The sequence below is a fragment of the Phalacrocorax carbo genome, chromosome 11, assembly GCF_963921805.1.
Source record: "Phalacrocorax carbo chromosome 11, bPhaCar2.1, whole genome shotgun sequence".
Classification (NCBI taxonomy): Eukaryota; Metazoa; Chordata; class Aves; order Suliformes; family Phalacrocoracidae; genus Phalacrocorax; species Phalacrocorax carbo.
In genome coordinates this window covers 12914650-12938578 of record NC_087523.1, presented here as the reverse complement: position 1 = coordinate 12938578, position 23929 = coordinate 12914650, and the positions used below count along the sequence as shown (strand labels likewise).

Sequence of the window (23929 nt, the reverse complement as noted above, 5' to 3'; positions counted from 1 at the left end):
TATGTTTTATTCTTGTATTTTCTTACCTATTATATTCAATTCAATTTGCCTCCCATGGTTTTGGCACTACCAAAACAAATGCTGTTCCAGAATCCACCTATAAACTTAAAATAAGTATTCATTAGCTAGACAAGGAATAAAGTTTAGTTTTCTCACTTGTCCATATATCTGAAAAACTATTTTTCCATGTAATGCTTATAGATAGCTATCCATTTGTCATTAACTGTCAGCTGGATGGTGATCTCAGTTTGGACCTTAACAGGAAAGCTAAAATAGAAGAAACACAACTCAAAAGACAGTCTTGGTAGACACGTAGCTGAATGTGCATTCGGAGAGAAAATTACCCTCATCACTTCAAGTCATTGTTTAAGCACGTTATGGTTCAGTGTAGGTAAGCTGATGTTCTCACTCTGGGGCTACGGCAATCTGTTCAGAGTGGCGGTATTGGACTGACAACTGAGCACAGAGCTTTGGTATTTGCTGCGGAATAAGATTTTTTTACACAGTTTTGGTCTAGCAGCAATTCAGGATTTTTTAATAGTTTTGAAATAGATCACAAAGTTAGGCTGTATCATTCTTAAGCATTGGCCAATTTAAAGAGCGCGTCAATGAAATTTCTTACAATCAAAATAGCGACTTAGTTAACTATTTGAGGAGGGCAAGGGTCACCCGAAACTTACAGCAGGGTTATACGCACAGATGGGGTTTAAATCAAATCACGTACATACACAGACTGACAAATAACTCTAAATCAAATTGCACGCACGCACACAGGCAGATAAAAAGTTTAAATCAAATTGCGTGCTCGTGCACACACGCACACACACAGAGGTTAACCTGTGATTAAAATTTCCCTTTTTGTGAGTTTCATGAATTACTCGCTGTTATGTGCTGGCATTCATCAACAGACGGTCCATGAACCTCGTAAAACCAGGCCTTTGAGTCTTTGTAAAATCATTGATGGCCGACCCTTCAATTGTCACAAAATCTGCCGAGAGGTGTCCCAGCCCAGGGGGGGATGCTGGGTCACGCAGCCCACTGCGGTCCCGGAGAGCTCCAAAGGTCTCGCTTTTGGATCCCTAGTTATAGGATCTCGAGATGATTGGCTTTGGGCAGTATTTCCCATTCCGGCCACGGTTTGTGCTGGGTCATTCTGGTACAAAATTCTGGCAGCAGATGGCCCAGGTATGGCCAGGGGGTGCCTGGCACCCAAGTCACTGCACTTGTGACCAAGAGAACAGCACAATGGGAGTTTTCCCAAAGGATGTGTGGCTTATCCTGGTATCTCAGGGCAGGTCCTGATGTACCATTCAGGCAGCAGATGACCCAGGTGTAGCCAGAGAGTGCCTGGTGCCCAAGTCACTGCACTTGTGACTAAGATAACAGCACAGCAGGGCTTATCCTGAGACCTCAGAGTGGGCTGGGGGGGAGCACTGCACCACCACAGTATTTCATATAATGTCTCTGAGTGACTTTGTGTGTATGTGTATACATATATAGAGATACAGAAAAATACATACATATGCAAATGTACATATACATTTACAAATACCTGTTTGCAAAATTCATCAAATTATACCTGTATCCACACAAATATATAGCCACTATTGCACAAGAATATATTTAAACATAATAAACATTCAGGGCTAAGTGTTCCAGCTCCTCATCGTGCTTTCAGTTCTCACCATAAGCAATGGGTGGAATTTGGCGGCCTGGCTTCCAAGTATAATCACTCAATCATTTTCACCATAATTGCTAATGAATGTTAAACTATAGGTGAAAATTAGAAGCTATTTTTCAACATTTTGTCTTAAAATGCTATGATTTATCTCCTGTTTTAAATGGACTTTTTCCTTTTAATTAGGAAATCAAACCAGGTGTCACCATTTGAAAAAATCAATAGGACTGTTTTTTATCACTGGGATGAAATGATTATTTTTCCTCCAATCAGCTGTGTTTTTTCTGTTTGCAATGAGTAACAAGGCTTTTTTTAGCCTGTCTCACAAACGTACCCTTGCAGATTCACTTGCAGTTCTAATCCCTTGTAAGAAATAAGCTCCCCAGTTCCATCTAAGTTCCAATAATAGATGTTTTCAGACAGCAGGCTTGGGTATTTAATTTGGCTAATCATGACTATCTAGACTGTCTATCAGAGAGATTAATCAGTAATTCTTTCTACACCTGAATGCCACATGGTCAGAATTGTTTCTCAGGCCAAAACAACATAAACAAACGGGTTTTTTTGTATTTCTCTACATGAAGTATGTACAGACTACTGGCAGCGATGCCCACTGTCATGATACCTTCTTTCATTGGGCAAGAGCGCAACCTGCTGCTACAGTTTCATCCGATTCTCTGCTTTGAAGGTTAAATTCTGTCCATGTTTAAGGCATTTCAGCATTTGTGTTTGGATTGGATTCAGGCTATTAAAAGCTCCAAGATTCAACCTATCTATACTATAGAGTATATATACCCTATATATTATACTACTCAACAACCTATACTACCATGCTCTGTAGAGAGAACATGCCAAGAATTTTTGTGATTTGCTGTCCCTACACAGAGTACACTATGAGTTTTAGGAGTCTTTCATCTGTCATCTTGCCTCCTATGGGACTATGCACTATGTAGCAATGAGGAATGAGCATCCTCTGTGAGGTATGTGCTGTAAGAATATTCACTGCAGAATGATCTATGTTATGCTGGTAATACTTTATTTAGGCTGTGCCCAGGCTGCTGATTTTTGTTTTGGAGTTTTCTTCCGCTGAGATCTCATGTCCTCTCGGGTTTTGTTTAGCAGCTCAAAAGATAATGGGGCCAGCAGTGCTTGGAGTCACCTGAGAGCAAGGTTTCTTTCTCCTTCTAAGCTTTAGCGATAAGCAGCACTTGTATTCTATCCATTCACTTTCTTTCATTGTTTTCTAGATCAAAATCTGTGCATTTGAAGGTCATCAAATTACTTGATGTGTGAATGTGCAGTTGCTCCCTCTCACTCTGCTGTTGCTGTTATTGCTAAATAAAGCACTCTTTCCTTGCTTAAATTTGAGAATCCGTATTACAGCAGTTTGCAACATGACTAGAATTGGACCCCCTCAGATGCGGCTTTAAAGAAATATAGACTGGGCAAAAATCATCCGTCCGACTCACCCAGAGTGGATATATTCCAGCAATGTAGAATGCATGAGGATTCTCATGTGTCATTATTATTATTACCTGTCTCCCTGGATCTTGCATCACAGATATAACCTTGCACTTGCACAAGCAAAAATTTATTCTTTTCTAGAGCAACTGATGTACAGGCTAACACCTCAAAGAAACTGCTTTCTCCTGAAGTCTAAAAACTTCGTTCTTAGGAAATTTGTGCCTGAGGCTGGTTTGTGCTTTTAAATAACTGCCTGAATAGTTGTTAAGCTGCACTGCTGGGGGAAGCAACAAGGAGAGGGAGACCTCGAGGGAGAAAACGTGAGATCTTGTAAAAATCCTATCTTTACATGTAATTCTCCAGTGAGAATTCTGTTGCACTATCAGAGCACACCCTCCTATTCCAGTGAAGACTCCTGTGTCTTCACTCCACTAACAGGCATGAACACAATGAGACATTTATAGTTGACATTTTCAAGTTAGTGTTAGAATAGTTTTCAAAGAGAAACAATATTTTTCATATATTATGCAAAATAATTCTTGCAAGTAATAACTTGTATTTTGTTGTATATCGTGATGCTCTTGAAGTGGGGGAATAGATTTTGTGGTAGAAAGTCTTGTGTTGCTTTTAAGACCTGTATGATAACTGCTACTCATGATCTGTGTGAGAACATTTATCATTAACTCCAAATGAGTTTTGGCTGATTTTCTGGTTCATCTGTAAGGAAAAGATTTGACTGATCTGTGTAGGGAGCTTAATATAGTTGAAGTTTTCCAAGGGGTGAAATATAAGGTAGGATGGGCTCTCTACAAAATAAAAATGTAAGCACAAATGAATAGAGGTGATCAAAACTTGATTAATTCTACCAGTTCTGTTACCTTCAGTATCCAGCTCCAGAACAGCTGTCCTGAAAATTTCAATTAGGCACTGCCCAGTGAGCTGTTTATCCCAGGGTGTTTTTCAGCATATTAGGATTGATTAGCCAGTAGAGCAAACTATAATCCTTAAACATGCTATGGGCTTTGTTTTCATCTATATTTAAAAATTTATTTCCTTGACTTTTTTTTTTTCCTCCTAGCATTGATTTAGAATATCTTACACATTTAGATATATATTACATATTTAGATACATATATTACACATTTAGATATATATTACATATTTAGAATATAACACAATGATTCTGGATATATCCAGATTTATTGGGTGTTCAGGTAATAAGAAACTATAAATTATTCCAGTTAGGATCCCAGAGTATACAGATGAGATGGTAAGAGATGCTAGACAGGCTCTGCTAGATACAGTAAGAAGGGCAATGCTGGCAACTGTGTATTACTGGTGGCTTTGGCACTGACAGAATGTTATGATATAAGAGGGAACCACAGTGGTACGGTTGATATTAGGGCCATTGCTGGCTTGCTGACAGTCACATGTCAGATAGCTCTAAGAGATCTGTGCATGCTAAGGTTTTTACATTGCTGTGGGTGGATAAGAGAATCCACAGCTTTTTGGCCCAAGCCCACATTATTTATCAATTTTTTTATCTTAACTTTCTATCTCTCAGAATAGTGGTGCTGAATGCTACTGAGAGTTCAGCAGTGCTGAGTGAACTCGTGGCGTTGAGCTGGTAGTGTCTATGAGGCTGTACCTGCACTGTGGTTACTGAGCTAACTGCAACCCATCATTGTCAGGCTTTAATAAAGGTTCTGGCCTAATGTGTTCAAACTTTAAAGACAGCAATCTGTTCTCTCCAGAGAACTTCTGAGGTATTTAGTGAATTTTAGCATGGCACAAATAATTTAGCTAATGGTATAATTAAGTGAAATCAAAGGTGATGCCAGCAGTCAGGAAGCGCAGGCAGAAAATGGTCAGGCAACCCAGAAACTGTTTTGTCATGTCTGAACTAAAACTGGGAGTTCAAAGATTCTTTTTTTCTTTGACTGATCCCAGTGCCTACATTCATAAACAGCATATGGACCCCATGACCCTGCCTGCCTGTAATTTGCCTATATTTAGGCAAGTATATTCTTTCAGCTTTGGTCTAGGCCTTTGTCAATTGTATCTGAAAAATCTCTGAATCTGTATATTATGTAAATGGTTGCAATAAGGGAAATTTTTGAAATCTGGATCTCAGAGAGTTTGAAAGCATGGTTCTCAATAGTGTTCCACAATTCAAAAAACTTCTCTGTGTTGCTGACCACAGATCTGAATGCTGAGAAGCAGAGTGCAAGGCCTAAGACTAACAAGTTCATTCTCTCACTTCATTTAATGTAGACAAAAGATTTCAAAAACTACCTGTATCTGAGGCAGTGAGAGTGTAGAGAGAGGTATTTTATTACTCATTTTTAAGATGATTACACCTACAAATACATGCAAATACTGTGAATAGGTAGGCAAATTAGTAGGCAAAGTACTACCACAAGGTGCCTGAGAAATGATAATAAACTTTGTGACTGACCTAATAATAATCTGGTGTCTTTCAGAATTTTCTCTTAAACTTTTTAACAGTATTTTATAGACCTAGGAACGTAGTAGTGGTTAGTTTGATTTGGGCTTATCTCTGTTTTCATTGAATTAATACCTAAAAAAGTTTCTGTATACACTTCAAATAGCAATCCATAAAGGAAATGGAAGAAAAATCCAAACAGTTTTATGCAGTTTACTATAACTGATAGTCTTTGGGAGAGGACTGAATAAATAATAGTAGACTAAATCACTTCGTAAACTGGGTTCAAGAAACTTCAAAATGATAAAATAAATCTCATTCAGAGCTGATGGGTGGTTTTTTTCCTCTTGCCCTTGCAGACAATGTAAGTTGTTTGTTAAGTACAGCAATAGAGTTAGTCTGCAGACTACTTTACCCAAAACAAACAGTCTTTGTTCTTACCTTTCAAGTCTGCAACCTGGTACAGTAGATGTGCTTGACAGATTTTTGATAAATAGATGCATAATAAAATGTGGTTATACTTTGTTTTTCCCCAATGTATTGTAATATCAAAAAGAGCTTGGCAGGTACTTTACCTTTGCTGTGGCAGGTGTGCACATAATTATCCCTTTGTTGCTGGCCAGGATTAAAATTGAAGCTTGCCTTGTGGTGCTGACATGAAGAAAGGAATTAACTTTGGTGGTATGAATTTCATCACATCGCTATTCAATACATTTCATTCACTTAAAGTCTTCAACTATTTTGAAAATAAAATGCAGAGAGGCAGGACTTTTTTGAAACCTCCATAGCTCTCATTACCTTCTACTGACCTTACACTCAGGGACAGTGTCCCTCGGTCTTTCATCCTGCTGCTATTATAATATCATTTTATGGGGACTGTCACACACTGAGACCAGAAATATCTGCCTTGCTGTTTTCTTTAGAATTATGCATAAATAAAACTTAAAACTATATTGCAAGGACTGAACAAATCATTAAAAACAGGAGAGAGATGAGCATTGTAAAGCCACTAAATAAGTTGGAGTGGAAGTGGAAACTATTGATGTGCCAGGAAGTCAGCAAGAAGAGAATGGTAGAGGGATGACAGGAGAAATGATGGTCAGGGTGGTAGCCAGAGACTATGCGGGAAAATTCAGAGCAAATACTTTACTGACACAATAGCTGCATGAACGGCTAAATCTATAGTGAGCAAGAGCCTTGATACAGGGTTGAGAATCAAGTGTAAGATATCAGGAGAAGGACACTGAGAGTTTTAAAGGATGACCACTGATATTCCAAAGTAAAAGCATTGTTATGATGAAAAGAAAAAGAAGAAACAGGAGACCAAGCCAAAGAACAAATGGGCTGTAAGCAGATTGGCTGAAGAATTTGAGAACTTAGGAAAAAAAGAGACACTTAAAAGAAGTAGGAGATTAATATGAGAGTTAAAAGAAGGTGGGAGAAAACGTCAACAGAAGCAGTATCTGACAAGGAGGTGAACTCGTATGTGGAGTGGGAGATGCAAACAGCCTTGGGTCACAGCTACTCTGAGATTCCAAAGCAAAAAGAAGTGGTAGAGGCCAAGCTGAGGAGGCACAATTGGAGGAGACTGTCAGGATAGGTATTTTGTGGTCTGTGTGACTTAATGTGATGTAGAATGAGATTCAATAGCTCAATTCATGTTACTTCACTTTTCTTTGTCCTTCATTTTAATTCCCCACTTTAGCCCCTGCTGCTCTTCACCAAGATGTTTTTCCTTCCCATCTTGCTTTAGCCCAACACTTTCCACTGGCTCAGCTGGAATCCCTTTGCCTGCACTGGGGTTTTTTGACTCTCCAACAAACCCTGATGCCATTTTATGATTTCACTTTGTAATTATGGGATTTTTTTCTTTCTACTGCAGAAAGGATTACCTTTTTCTTCCAGTAATAGTGAGACTCTTAACTTTGTATGAATCAAAGCAGGTATACAGTACAGTAGAGGGATCCAGAAACTGCTGTTAGCAAATACGAAAATCCAGAGTTTAAACAATAAGTAACTTTTTGTTGGCAACAGTGAAACTGTTAACTTTTCATAAATCAAAGCCATCTTCTCTAATACAAGTATCCTTTTCATAAACAAATTACTGCTGATATGCCGTTAATCTATTAAATGGTTTGCTTTAGTTCAGAGACTTCATCTTTTATGACAATTTATTTTTGTAAGAGACCGAAACTACTTCATTAGCTTCCCAAAATATGAGGCAATTATTAATTTAGTAGATCTTTTTTTCCTTACCAATAAATAACCTATTGCATGTTTTGTTGCAGTGAAGTCTTAGTTATGCTAGTTTGTAGCTTTGATTTCAGAAATTGCTTTCCTATATGTAAAAGTGGTCTTGGGAAATGCTGAGCAATTGTGACCTCTGCTGGAAGCCTTAAAATTGATTCTGATATATAGCAACCACTGGAAATCATTATTATTGTTACTTTAGGCACTAATCTCAGTGTGCTAGGCACTGTACAAATAGATTAAGAGATTGTACCTACTCTGAGGGATTTACAGGATAAATAGAAAAATAGATAAACACAAAAAGCAAATACAACATGAATAGAAAACATAAATGAAGGGCATCAGTAGTAGGACTAGAAAGAGACTCTGTCTCTTGGACTACTTTGTGCTACCTCTGAAATAGTGTAAGATATTGATGAATAATCACCATGCTTATGGACATGGCTAAAATATCCTGATAAGACAAATACTCCAGATTCATAGTTTGAAAAAATATTCCTCACATTCTCTGTCATTATTTCTAACTAGAAAAGTGAAACAGGAGAAAAATTTTGTTCAGGAAGAGATTCAATATTGAGTTTCTGCTGGAAACACTATGACAGTCATATGTGTATGACAGAAGGAGCCTTTTATGGCAGTACCAAGAACTATATAATCATTGATCTGGAATTGCCTTGAGCCACCCATTCCAGCCCAGAATAAATCCTGAAATGCTTGTAACCCCAGTGCTTCGAGTAATGCTAGTTCAAGGCTCTGCTTCAACATGAAATGTACAATAAAAAACAAATTTCATTTTTATTCTTGGAAAGAAACATTTACATTTGACAATTTACTGTGAAGAATGAACTGATTGTGGAGTTTTGAAAAATGTAAATGAATCTACCACTTTTCTTAGAGTGGCACATTTGCCATCCTGAACATATGGTTCATTAAGGCTTCAGCAACTGTTTACTGTGGCTAAAAACAGGCTTGTGGGAATTCTGAAAAGCAATGCAGTCAGATCAGAGTTCTTGATGTCAGAAGGACCTGAAGCCAAGGCTGTCTTGTTCTTCCCAGTGCATCCCTGACTTCTGTGATGATCCATACAACACTTTGTGTGTTATTTTTTAAATATCTTTGTTTTGTGATTGTGTCAAAATCCAGGCATATTAATAAGACTGTTTTATATGCAACTGTCATATAATGAAAAATTGGCCTGATGAAACTGATGGGAAATAACATTAGTTTAGCAGAAACACTAGCCCATTTATTGGATGCCCAGCCTGGTTGTCATACTTAAAGGAACTAGTTCATTATCCAAATTATTTAGCTGCTATTCAAATAAATGGGAAAAACTTCCACTGGTTTTGGCCAGGTGATGAGTTTAGCCCTAGATATCTTACCATAAAATAGCACTTTTAAGAAAAGGGGAAAGGAGGCAGGGAAGGGTCGAGAGATAGGATGTCTGTCTAAAATAGGGAAAGAGCACTAGGAACCCTCTGCCTATTCTTTATCCTTTCAGCAAAGCAACTGGGAATGCTGTTGTCATTTCCTTAAATTCCTGGAGAGGGAATTTTAACAAGGCCAAGTGCCAGGTCCTGCACTTTGGTCACAAAAACCCCAGGCAACACTACAGGCTTGGGGAAGAGTGGCTGGAGAGCTGCCCGGCACAGAAGGCCCTGGGGGTGTTGGTCCAGCAGTGTGCCCAGGTGGCCAAGAAGGACAACAGCATCCTGGCTTATATGAGGAATCGCGTGGCCAGCAGGAGCAGGGCAGGGATCGTGCCCCTGTGCTCGGCACTGGTGAGGCCCCACCTTGAATGCTGGGTTCAGTTTTGGGCCCCTCAGGACAATAAAGACATTGAGGTGCTGGAGCGTGTCCAGAGAAGGGCAACAAAGCTGGTGAAGGGTGTGGAGAGCAGGTCTTATGAGGAGCAGCTGAGGGAACTGGGGTTGTTTAGCCTGGAGAAGAAGAGGCTGAGGGGGGACCTTATTGCTCTCTACAACTCCCTGAAAGGAGGTTGTAGTGAGGTGGGGGTTCGTCTCTTCTTCCAGGTTACTAGCGATAGAACGAGAGGAAATGGCTTCAGGTTGCATCAAGGGATGTTTAGATTGGATATTAGGAAAGATTTCTTCACTGACAGAGTGGTCAGGCATTGGAACCGGCTGCCCAGAGAGGTGGTGGAGTCACCATCCGTGGAGGTGTTTAAAAGATGTGTAGATGTGGTACTTCAGGGCATGGTTTAGGAGACATGGTAGTGTTGGGTTGTACGGTTGGACTTGATGATCCTAGAGGTCTTTTCCAACCTTAATGATTCTATGATTCTATAAAAGATTATTTACCAATGACAGAAATGAACTGGGAATATTTCTCTTTTTCTCAGGAGAATAAGTCTTCAGGCAGTCGTTTTGATGAACTTAAATGAAATATAAACCAAATACCAAAATAATCACATTCTTTATTTCCTGTGAATTTTAACCTCTTATACATCCCTTTTTGTCAATGTGTCTGTTTAACCCTTCTTAGTTTTCACAAGGACCTTCAAGGTGCTTTTGTGTCATAGAATTAATAATCACGTCTCAGCAATGTGCTCTGAATTATTCCAAATCCTTCTAGTACAGCTGTAGAGTTAATATAAATCAGGTGATGAGATTGTGAATCAAGATGAATGTTATGTTCTTCTTATGAGCATATGTTCTTGTTTGTTTATTTGCAGATTCTAAATATTTTTTTAAAGATTCTTAGATTTTCCTGGAGCAGGGGGCAGAGGGAATAAATAGCCTTAATGTCCTGGTAGAACAGCTGAAGCAGAATTCACAGTCTTACAGGAAAATAAGTGGTTTTTTATTATTATTTAAACATGTAGCAAAGATTGCTTTGAACTATTATTATTACAATTGGTTTTGAAACACTGTGGACCAAGTAGAAGTTATGGCTTGACATAGAGCTTATTGCATGTAATTTTATAGCATCTGCTTATGCAGGAGGAAGAAAAGATGATCTGCGTGGATTCTCCTGGCTTTTGCAAAAATACTAAATAATTACTGTGAACTGCATGATAGGGGTCATAACTGATGGAGGTGGTTGACTGGATTACAGAATCACAGAATGGTAGGGGTTGGAAGGGATCTCTGGAGATCGTCTTGTCCAACCCCCCTGCTGGAGCAGGCACACCCAGGGCAGGGGGCACAGGACTGCGTCCAGGCAAGTTTTGAATGTCTCCAGGGAAGGAGACTCCATAAGCTCTTGGGGCAGCCTGTTCCACTGCTCTGGCACCCTCAAAGTAGATTTTTCTCATGTTTAGGTGGAACTTCCTGGGTTCCAACTTGTGCCCATTGCCCCTTGTCCTGGCATTGGGCACCACTGAAAGGAGTCTGGCCCCATCCTCTTGACACTCACCCTTTAGATATTTATAGGTATTTATAGGTATTGATGAAATCCCCCCTCAGTCTTCTCTTCTCCAGGCTGAACAAACCCAGGTCTCTCAGCCTTTCCTCATAAGGGAGATGCTCCAGCCCCCTGATCATCTTGGTATCTCTCCACTGGACCCTCTCCAGTAGTTCCCTGTCTTTCTTAAACTGGGGAGCCCCAAACTGGATGCAGTACTCCAGACGTGGCCTCACTAGGGCAGAGTAAAGGGAGAGGATGACCTCTCTTGACATGCTGGCCACACTCCTTTTAATGCCCCCTTCTTAACCACAGGGGCACGATGCTGGCTCAGGGTCAACCTGCTGTCCACCAGCACTCCAAGGTCCTTAGCAGAGCTGCTTTCCAGCAGGTCAGCCCCCAACCTGTCCTGGTGCATGGGATTGTTCCTCCCCAGGGGCAGCACCTTGCACTTGACCTGGTTGAATTTCACCAGGTTCCCCTTGGCCCAGCTCTCCAGCTTGTCCAGGTCTCGTTGCATGGCAGCACAGCCTTCTGGTGTATCAGCCACCCCTCCCAGCTTTGTATCGTCAGCAAACTCGCTGAGGTTACACTCTGTACCTTGGCCCAGGTCATTGATGAATATATTGAACAGGACTGGACCCAGCCCAGACCCCTGGGGAACACTGCTAGTGACAGGCCTCCAACCAGACTCTTCTCCATTGATCATGACCCTCTGAGCTCTGCCGTTCAGCCAATTCTCAATCCACTGCACTGCCCACTCATCTAACCCACACTTCCTAAGCTTACCTATGAGGATGTTATGGGAGACAGTGTCAAAAGTCATGCTGAAGTTGAGGTAAACAACATCCCCTGCTCTCCCTTCATTGACCCAGCCAGTCACACCATCATAGAAGGCTATCAGGTTGATCAAGCATGATATTCCCTTGGTGAATCCATGTTGACCACTTCACATAACCTTCTTTTCCTCTGCATGCCTGGAGATGACCTCCAGGATGAACTGCTCCATCACCTTTCCAGGGATAGAGGTGAGGCTGACTGGCCTATAGTTTCATGGGTCCTCCTTCTTGCCCTTTTTGAAGACTGGAGTGACGTTGGCTACCCTCCTGTCCTCGGGCACCTCTCCTGTCCTCCATGACCATTCAAAGATGATGGAGAGTGGCTTAGCAGCAACATCCACCAGCTCCCTCAACACTCATGGGTGCATCCCATCGGGGCCCATGGATTTGTGAGGATCCAGTTTGCCTGAATGATCTCTAACTCAATCCTCCCCAACCTGCTAGAGCCCTAACCCATGGGATTCCTCCAAGCAGGTCTTTGAAGAGGCCAAAGTTGGCTCTCCTGAAGTCCAGGGTTGTAATCCTACATGTCACCCTGCTTCTACCACACAGGATCCTGAACTCCACCATCTCATGGTCACTGCAGCCAAGGCTACCCGCAACCCTCACATCCTCAACCAGACCTTCTTTATTTATTAGTATAAGGTGCAGCAGCACCTCTCACCCCGTTGGCTCCTCCACCACCTGTGTCAAAAAGTTATCCTTGGTGCTCTGCAGGAGCCTCCTGGATTGCGCACACCTCGCCATATTGCTTTCCCAGCAAATATCAGGGTGGTTGAAGTCCCTCATGAGACCCAGGGCCTGTGATTGTGAGGCTACTTCCAGTCATCTGTAGAAGGCCTTGATGACTTCCTCTTCCTGATCAGGTGGCCTGTAGCAAATGCCCACAACAGCGTCACCCATATTTGCTTGCCCCTTGATTTTACCCATAAGCTCTCAATTCATTTTTCTTCTACCCCTAGGCAAAGCTCAATACATTCAGGTTGCTCCCTCACATAAAGAGCAACTCCCCCACCTCGCCTTGGTGGGCTGTCTTTCCTAAAAAGTATGTAACTATCCATGACAGCATTCCAGTCATGCGAGCTGTCCCTCCATGTGTCTGTAATTGCAGTGAAATCATGGCCCTAGGACCACACACAGATCTCTAGTCTGTGGATTGCCATTGTCCACAACCCAGTTTTACTTTTAGGTTTATTTTTACATTTTTAATGCAAGCTTACATGAATTCTAAAAGTATATAAAAATGGCTTCTTTCCCCTGTCGTACTCTTCCAGTATATTTCCCCACCTAAGACTGGCTGCTTGTAATACAGTTTCTCCAGATGTACCTAGGATATTGTAGAATGGATGGAGATTATTTTTCTAGTATCTGTGGTAAAGTGTGAACATACTTACCTCTCTTGACCCGGTCCTTTAATCCAATAGTTTCATTTGATAATTTGCAGTCTTGTTCCCTTTCCCTGGGGGGAGGTATTCACAAAACAATTTTACACAATACTATGGTTGTTTTCTCCCACTGTGTCTTTGAAATAATTTGCTTTTATGGATAAGGTCTGTACTTTGACACAGTATACATGATCTATATAAAACACTGGTTCTGACTGGCTATCTCAAATTTATTACTGTGCTTAGGTGAAGTGCCTTAATTTTCCCTTCCTTTCTCTGTTCTGTCCTATAAATTCTGAGAGAAATGACTGTAGGCATATACCTACATTGATAGTTTCCTGTGGCTGTGAAAGTGGACTTTTCTTTTGAATACTTAATTATGTAATGAGGAACTGAACTATCCAAATGACTTAACCAATGCCCCAGAATATGATCTACTGTCTATAGGTTTGGAAGGCTGCAGGAGGTATTTTTATTCAAACAGTATACAGAATGAAGGAAAACAGAAGATTTGTTACAGGCAAACAAATCAATAGGTGGCTTGCATAATGATAGGTACACTAGTTCAAACCGAAGTTGCATCTCATCCCACACATTTCTCTGCTAGTAGCCAGTAGATTATGATGGAACGAGAGCTACAGGAAACAGAGCAAGTTAGATTATTTCTTGGGTAAGTCTTCCTCACCCGCACCAATGGAAAGTACAGGGATTTTGATAGCTGGAAGCTGTTGGTGGACCGTAATGTTTAGTAGCAATTGAAGTATATTCTTTCATGAATTTCTGTTGTCCTTTTTAATGCATCAATTCCTGTTGACTTCCACAACACACACAATTTAAGCTTAATGTGAAAAATACTTTTAATTACAACTTTTAATTGTTTTAAAATCTACTGCCTGTTAATTTTACAGACTAGCTTAACGGGTCCTTTCCCCACTATGTAGATTTCCTGGGGCACCTCTTTTCTCAGCAGAAGAATCCTAGACACTGTGTTGATTAAGCAAAGCCTATCAATACTTGCCAAGTCCAGTCTGTGTCATTTCTGCTACGGTGAACAGAACCATGCCTTGTCCTAACTGAAAATACGATCTCTAAAGATATAGTGCAAAAGAAAGAAATCGTGCTGAGGTGTATAAGATTGTGTCAGTGCCCTAGCATGGCAGAGGGGATTGATGTGGTATGAACACGCTGCTTTCTAGCTGAAATCTTGGTCACTTGTCACCTGATTTATAAACATGTCCTTTTGACAGACCACTGGTTTCAGCACCAAGATTTTTGTTAACTTCCAGATTACCTAGAATGTCTTCATCCTCTTAGGCAGATGTTGTATATTCCTCACTTCCTATTCCAAAGCATTTATCTGTAAAGAGGAGCTCAGCACAATTGTGCTCTAATCCTGACATAGCTGAATGGATGGGAGCAGGAATTCCACTGTGTAACTAATAAAGCTCTTTTTCATTTTGGGGGATAGTTTGTAGATAAAATTAACATTAGTGTTGTTACTCTTGAACGAGATTCCCATATAAGGAATTAGACTACCATCATGCTAAAATAAATTACAAGTCAAGACATTACTTTTTTAATTATTAACATCACTCATTACAAAACAAAATTTATAAGGGTTTGGCCTACAAGGTATTCCAGACTGTTATCATTCTTCTTACAGATTTACTCTTCCTAATACCCTTTTACTAAATGTAAGGAGGAACTTGTGAATTTTCTTTTTACCTGTGTCAGTGACGGCCTGCAAAGGGAGGTGATAGCTGACCTTTTCAGAAAACTGTGGCATATAGAAATTAGAAAGTAATTGTAGTGATCATAATTGGTAGCATTTTTTTTGTCAATTGCTTGATTAAAAAGCTTTATCAGTAAAAAAAATATTTCCCCAAACTCATTTAATAGGTTTTTATGTGCTTTACTAATGAATACATGACTCAAGTGTAGAATGAGAATTTTTGCTTGGCTTTGCAGGGGGCAGTTGTTTGCTTGCTTGTCTTTTTGCTTTCAAACCAAGGAAAGTATTTCACGCATTAGTGTCCTACAGGGATGAAGACAAGGAATGCTATACCTTTTGAGATTGCAATGAAAAGCCAGCAACTAATTTGTCTTTCAAATAAAATACAGCATAGCAAAAAGAATCATGTAGTTTCAAAGTGCATATTAAGATAAAATTCTGATCTTTTTGAAACTACACTGGCATTCTACTAAGGACTTGAATGGAGAAGGATATTACTCCTTATTTCTGCAAGAATGTATGTTTTAGAAGCCTTCTAGAGCTTTTGCGGTGATTTATCATATCCAGCCTTGAAATGGAATTTTTCTAAATCAGAGACTCTTGATTTTACCATAGGCTTAGATGCCGAACAGACAAGTAGAATGAGATTGGACTAGCCTGATGAAATACCTAAAATGGAAGAGTAATCATGTCAGGCTCCCTTTGGAATTATGGGGGGTAAAAAAAGTCTAACTCAGTCTTCGGAGGAGCTCATCTGTCATTGCGCCTAATGGGACTGCATGCCCAACCGGAGTTCATTTAACTGACATGCCTGAATTAGAGTGAGTATCGCTCAAAGATCGTAGATGAAGAATGTTCTTGGAGACTTCAAGGCAGGACAGTGCCTACATTTTCTTGGGACTGTGAATAATTAAAAAGCTTGGAAATATAGGGAGTCAGCTTTCTGCTAGCCATAGGGTGCATCATCCAAAGGGGTCATAGGTTAGGTTTTGCCACAAGCTGTGAAGATAAGTTTGCAGATGAGCAGCTGAAAATGTGATTTTTCTATAAAGACGTACTCTCAAATTGTGAGCAGCTGTGCTCACTTAAATCTGAAAAACTACAAAGTCTACGTAAAGGCTTAGTGAAGACCTAAATATTCGAAGTATGTATTGTGCACTATGTTGCACTATTTTGCAATGGTGGGGGTAAAATATTCAAAACTCAGAAAGCTTTCCCTAATTTTTTTTTTGCCTAATATATTCTGTGGTATGAGGTATGAGACAGATTTTGACTGACAAATAACACAAATGGTATTAAACCCTAAGCAGGCGAGAAAGGGTGTAAGGAAATGCATTTCTTGGCTTGTGGGTACATTGCCTGAAGCTGAAGGCAGTAAGTACAGACTTACCTAAGTATATTTTCTACATGATACTACTGTCCCTAGTTCCAGTAGGTTCTCTAATACATTAGTATCCTGAGTCCCCTGCACTTCTTTTGTGGAGGAAGTGCTCTCTAAGTTTAGCAACAGCAGTTTTCCAGCTCTAAGCCTAATAAAAAAGGAATGCAAGAGAAAAAACTTTCATTGTGGTGTTTCTGCTGCTGGAAAGCCAGCAGAGGGAGCTTAAGTAACAAACACTCTTCCCAATGCTTATTAATAATACAAAGGTACATAAACAAACAAAAGCCTACCATGATAGCCTATTCCCTGTAGGAAATGGGGCAAAAAAGAAAATCAGTAGCTGTTGAGTGGAAAGGATAAAATCAGTAGGAAAAGGAAACTTTTCTAATAGATGAGAATGTACTAAAACTAACAGGAAAAAAAAAGTGTCTAAAAGTCTAGGAATCTGTCAAATTTATAGAGAATATATGCTATGGTTTTTAGCCTTTTCTCCATACCCAAGAAACTTATTGTTGAGTTTGGTTTTGGTTTTTCGTGAATGCTCAGATTTTTATAAAGCGAAGTATTGACTTCTTACTTTATCAGCCACTGACTTACAGGTGCTGGGACTTTAGGAAAAATACTTGGGATAGGTTTGCACTGTGCTTTCTGATGCAGTACAATAATACCCAGGAAAGTCCTAAGTCTTTTTCTCTCTTTACCTATCTCAGCAGGGCAATCAACTCCATAGAATGTAAGAGATGAACAAACAAGAAAATTATATCCATCTTTTCTTCAAGAAGCTACATGAGGTCACTCAGTATCTGACTTCTTCAACTAAGGTAAGCAAATACTGTGCTCCGGAATTGCTTGTCAGATCACTGACAGAGGTAGGTGAACTCTAGTTCAATTTGCTTGACTGGCCCTACCAGATTCCCTCTTCACCTGGGGCTAGTGCACTTGTTTTAAGTGTCGTAAGCATAGTGTCTTATTTCAAGTGTATAAAGTTTTGCCTATTGTTGGCATCCCTGAGAAACATCATTTGGGGAAAGGATTTAAAGGTCTGGAAGAGACATGAAAAAGAATCACAGGAGTGTTCTCAAGTGGGGTTGGTGTTTTGTTGCTTTGAAATGCATGTATTTTTGTGCTCTATATTTATGGCAATATCTTTGTTATAGAAAGGTTGGGGTTTTAACAAATTATTATATCAAAGACTTGCTAAGAATTGGTGGCTTTCTAGAAAGAGTGGTTAGTATTGAATAAAAAATTTCTAATAACAACTGCAATTAGACCCCAATATTGATTGTACAGCTTATTGCAGAGCTGTCCGCTGAGCACACTGTAAAATGACATCCCCTCACCTATTAGAGAACAGTTACTGAAACAGGCGTCAGTGATCTATAGACTTGTTGGATGAGTGGTTTATTTCCAGCTACACATTCATATTTACTTCATGTTGCCTCTTCTAAGTGCCTAATTTGGATGTCTCCTGCTTGAAAATGCAAGCTTTTCAAGTTATGCACACTGTTCTGATTTGGTTTTCATCTCCATAAATAAACTTGGTTTATGGCTTTGATAACAGGAAGGTAGATCCCTCAATAAAAATTTTCTGAGTTCCTTTCCTCTTCTTACAGGTCAATACACCACTTGGCTTCCTGCCTCTTAGCAGCCAAGCAATCAATCCCCTTCAGAAAAGACTTAGACCAATTTCCCACTTGCTGTGTACATGATAATTGGCTCAATTCATTCCAGTGTCAAAATTATTTTATTTTGCCAAGGTGATAGTATCTTTCCAGCAGTCCTAAAGTGTCACCTTGTGGCTAAGACTGGTTATGATTTTATATCTTCAAGAGAGCACATACCCAAGCATCAAATACAGAAAATCTGTAAGTTCTTCTCTGGGTATTGATAAGATTAATTTGGGGAGTCAAGAATATTTTATTTTAACTAAGATTGCATCATTGGGGTTTACTTTGGAAATAACTAATGATAAGTAATAACAAATATCTACTAAGAAGTTCATAATCCTTTTGGAAGATAGTGATAGATTTTTCTATTTTTAAATACAGACATATGACTTAGGGATGCATGAAAAAACAAGTCATAACAAATTATTAGATCTTTGAAATACTCATCTGATTGCTACGTAACACATCTTATTTTCACACTTTAATGAAACAAATAAAATATCTTCAGAAGTGAAGCAGTTAAATTATCACACTGGTCCCAGCACAACAACTCGAATGTAAACTGCTATGTCTTAATTAGCACAGAGCATACCAGCTTGCTCAGCTACACAATCAGTCTGATGTCCCTTTTGAGAGCTTTGACTATGTTGCAATATTTTTGTCTCAACACTTTTTCAATGGCACTTCTGTTGCCGTTTTAAATTATTTTGTTTGACATAAACGTTGATTAGGAATACAAATATTTTTACATTAAACTTTTTAGAGTTTTTAAGGGTTTTTTCTAGGAAATTAACATTTTCTGTCTTAAACCCAAGCAAGAATTTTGGCAAGCTCTGGAAATCTGAAATTTAAATCCTGTAGATAAAAACCTTCTGTTCTCTACACGTACATGTACACTCTCTGACTGTATATTATCTGGATCATGAGGGTTCTCCATATCTGTGAAATTCTCTTTGGAAAAAAAGACATACATCATTTCTGCTTGCTGCAATACTGTACAGGATCCAGAACTATTTTCAAATAAACAAGATGAAATTTCATCTCACTCAAATGTGAAACAGTCCATTTGACCTGAAATGTAGCGTTTTATTTTCAGGCACTTATAAAAAAGTAAAGAAAATAAATAAATAGATTCATAGAAATGAAGTTGAGATTCCACTTTCTGTTAAAGCAATTAAAGCCATACATCTCTGGTGCTGTATGAAAGCAATCCAAGCTCAACTTCTTTTGCTTCCTCGTGGATTAAAACAATTATCCCTTTGTTCCAGTATAGTTCTCAGGGTATGAGTACTTTGGACTTTGGGAATTATGATACCCTCTGCCCACTGTCTCCTATTGGTAGTGTTCCACTTCCTTTAGTCACAGAAGCAGATACCACATCTCAGTTTCCCACCTCCCATGTACTTGGCTTGATGTCCTGATATTTGGGTCATTCTCTACTACTTCAGTGAGGTCTTGTTGACTACCTGATGTGTTCACAAGACCTGGAACAATACAGCGAGAGTGTCCTGATGGCTGGAGTGCACCTCTGTGAGACCTTGCTTTGCCTGAACTGCATAATGCATAGATTTCTTGCAGTCACAAAGACTATTCTGACATCCAGCGTTCACCCAGTCCATGATTATACAGCAATGCAGAATCTCTGTACAGGTGTCTCAAACTAGCGTAACTGCTGCAGGGGTCTCACAGAACAGCCTGTCTGCAATGTCTTGTGCTGTCCACAGTTCTGCTTTCTTACAGCATGTTTAAGCATTTTATAAAGAAATCATTCCTTTGAAACTGGTTTTGCAGAGGTCTATGATAATGATATAAATATATCTAAATCATTTATTTTTTCTGACTACTTGAAATTATATCGATGTAGATAATAATATAATTCCTGAAACTGAGCAAGGGCTTGAGTCAGAGTTAGCAACATGTCTTCAGTAAGTAAAACATTTGTAGTAATATGCAGTGTATTCAAAACTAGTTCTTAGAATTAGTAGAAGGTCGTCACTTTATGGATTTAAATTAGAGCTGCTACTGGGTCTGTTCATCCCGTGTCTTTAGGACTGAAATGTTGCATGACTGGTCATCCTCCAAATTTTGGGCCATCTCCAACATGCTGGTAGGCAGTGGGAAGTAGGGATTGTACACAGTTTTATGCTACAGTTTTTATCCCCAATCATAGAGAAACCTCCAGCTGAACCATTTCTTTATACTGTTTGCATTTCGTAAAGAACACCTAGGCATTTTGAAGTTTTCTGTGAAAGAATTTGCAAGGAAAGGCACACAACTGGTTCTGTCTAACAAGTTTCTGTTTTCGTCATGATCCAAACCAAATCTGGTGCAAGGCAATGCCTTGTTGCTTGTGTTAAATATCAAGTTGTTTAAGTACAAGCCAATATCTGATGATCTGTCTTGCAAGAAAGCAAAAGTGGACTTACAAGGAAACAGTAAACTTTCCTCCCGCTCTTTGGTGTCTTGTTTTAAACTAATAGTGTAACCTTCTAAGAGGTAGGGAATGTCAAACCTAAGTATTCCCTACAGTTTCTAGCACCAAGGATTTTAAAAATTCATGCATGTTCTTATATGTGTCTGTAATAAAAATGCTATCCTGCATTTATTTATATTGCAGTGACATGCCGTAGTTGCTACATTATTTTAAGTGAAAAGTATGCGTTCCCTGCCCCAGAGCACATGAAATCTGAATTCATTTGCAGAAAGGGCATTGTAATTAATGCCCAGACAAGACGATCCCTCTGAGATGAGAGCTGCTAATGAAATGAAATATTTCTGTTGATTTGAGGAAAGTGTTGGCTATTTGTAACGAGCTCATTTGTGTGTAATATTTTCTACTGCAGAACATATCTTTAAAATAGATTTTTGAGTTACAAGCTGTGAATGAGTTAGCACAGATACCCACTCTAGTGATAACTTCCAATGAATTCTGCTTCTGAAATACTTCTAAGGTAAATTAGATATTGATTTCTGACAAAATGGAAGACTTGTCTCATTGTTGAATTTTGAATCTTACAGATTAAATAAGAATTTGATAGCTGATGCTAAAACTTATTATTCTTTGTGTTATACGTGTATCCAGAGTCCTAAACAGAAAGGTTCCACAACTCACATGCACAGTAAAAACAAACAAACAAACCAACCCAAAACCAAGCCACAGTAGAAAGGGGTGGGGGGCGGCGGGGAAGGGAAGGGAAGGGTATATGCAGTGAAATATAAAACATTTAGGGTTCTGCTCCTGAGGCTAAAACTTGCTCAGTCAAATCTTCTATGCCTGACAGTACAGGAGCAGCCAAACAGAAAGATGACCTTGGTTTTAACTAGACAGTTCAAATATTTAGATATATCCTGCCTACTTTAAGATTTCTTTGTGATTTCACCCACGATAGTCTGGCTTCTGCAGGTGCGCAAAACATATATTTATACCGTCTTTCATGATCTGGCTGTTGAGATGCTGTAAAGTCAAAGCATCATAATTACATGTTACTGTTCTTCTAAATCAATTACAGTTCTTCAGAGAACATTGAAGCATTTTTTGTTTGTGTGATTTTGTTGTGTATTTTTTTAATCAAGTGTGGCCCAGGGACAAAAAGATCTGATCTCATATCTCAAGACAGGGAATTGCAAATCCTTCAGGCACGGTTACTTACTAGGATTAATTACCACAAATGTTTTCTCCTTTCCCTCCATAACCCTGACAATCTTCTACAGTTTCCACAGATGATACAGAATTCTTCTCCTAAAATATTTTACTCTTGTAAACACAGGTTATCACTGTATTTTACATCCACTTGGCAAATATTTTATTAACATTAATACCAATGTTGAACATAATATTAATTACAAGTTCCATGTACCATACACTGTGTTTTTCTCTATGCTTGACTGTGTGCATCTTTCTTGCAATCAGTTCTGCTTTCCCTGTCATCCCTGAGTATCACTTGCATTTTTGTGGGTTAGTTGATATAGATTTTTTTATGCCCTGTATTACAGACATGATCAGGCACTATCAGGTCTGACCTACTTACTACTCACCGAAGCCAATCAGACATCTTACATTGACTACTGTTCTTTTCATCCTAGAATCCAGTTACGTGTGTTCCTCCTTTCTTTCCAGTGTTTAGTTTTGAGTTGATAATTCAATGCTTGAAACAGTATGGCTTGCTGCAAGTAGCCAGTAATGCCATTTTAGCTTAACTAAGTGTGCCATTTTAACCAGAGGGATTTTGAAGGAATTCCAGGATGACATAATTGTTCATGTGTTAAGTGTTGATAAAGGAGATTGAGTTGAATGCCTATGTTTTGAATGTTCCTCAGGTTTAATTCTGCCACAAGTCTTGTTTCAGATATTTTTGCAATAAAAATAATTAGGTTAACCTTTTTATCACTTCTATGATGAAAATGTGTTTCAACATCACTGAATAATTCTGTGGTCTAAGTAATTATTTGTAGTTAACAGTGATCCCAAATAAGTCTTGCTGCTGACCATGGAGAACCCATTTGTTCTAGGATGCTACCTCTTCTCATTTTTTCCAGCTTTAAGATAAACTAGAAATATATTAGACATTTTTCTTAGTACTGCTCTTCAGTGTCAGCAATTGCTGCAGTAGTTGCAGGATTGTTAGTTAACTTTCTATATAACTGAAACGCAGATGAGTCAATTTTGAGAGTTACCAGTTTAAGCTGATAGTATGAAGTTGGATCACTGTCTCAGATTCTGTGCAGATAATGAGGATCATGTCACAGAATAAAGTATGGATCGTAACATCTTGAAATACAGGTAGGTACCTATGTTCAGTCACCTTCTCAGAGAGCATGAATATCTGTGACACAAATGGCTGAGGCCAGTTTGCTCTTCATATTTTTCTACACACACAAGAAGGGAGCACTGTGTGCTTGACCTGCAGTAGTGAATCTAGCAGGGAACATACTTCATCTGTGAAATTATTTCATAAGGGTTCCGTCAAAACTACAAGATAAAGCTTGACACATTTTTATTTAAGTTTGTCAGCTTCTCCCCAACAGTCCCAGCTGGACGCAAAAATCTTCTGTTTTATTCTCCTTGCACTCTGTGGTGATCTGGTACATCTCTGCTTGTGTTATAGTGCATCATGAGTTTGACTGGGTGGCTCTACAGTCCGGTTCTGCCTTATTGAATTTTACTTGGTATAGTGCCTGTGGAAACAAGGCAGGGCTCCTGACATGTAAGTGAAGTCCAGCCCCATTACTTCACTTTGAGTGCCGTTACCATTCTGTGTTCATACACTACTGAAAACTGTGATGCTTCATTTTGGTCCTAACAGATAGCATGTGCGACTACCATTTTCTTTGCATTCTTAAACATATTGTATAAAACAAAACAGGAACCCCAGGTTGGAGGGGACCTCAGGGATCATCTAGTCCAACCTTTCTAGGCAGAGCACAGTCTAGACAAGATGGCCCAGCACCCTGTCCAGACGACTCTTGAAGGTGTCCAACGTGGCCGAGCCAACCCCTTCCCTGGGGAGATTATTCCAATGGTGACTGTCCTCACTGTGAAAAATTTTCCTCGTGTCCAATGGGAATCTCCCCAAGAGCAACTTGTGTCCATTCGCCCTTGTCCTCTCCATGGGACTCCTTGTAAAAAGGGAGTCTCCATCTTCTTTGCAGCTGCCCCTTAAGTACTGGTACATGGGGATGAGATCCCCTCTGAGCCTCCTTTTCTCAAGGCTGAACAAACCC

General features: G+C 39.4%; 1 long non-coding RNA gene across 1 annotated transcript in view; it reads left to right on the top strand.

The window, feature by feature from the left end:
* The window catches only part of LOC135315298 (uncharacterized), a 150574-nt gene that overhangs the window by 10519 nt on the left and 116126 nt on the right, over positions 1-23929 (top strand). Inside the window, exon 2 of the long non-coding RNA XR_010374731.1 lies at positions 17252-17362. This is a non-coding gene — a long non-coding RNA (uncharacterized LOC135315298). The remainder of the gene's footprint in view (positions 1-17251; positions 17363-23929) is intronic.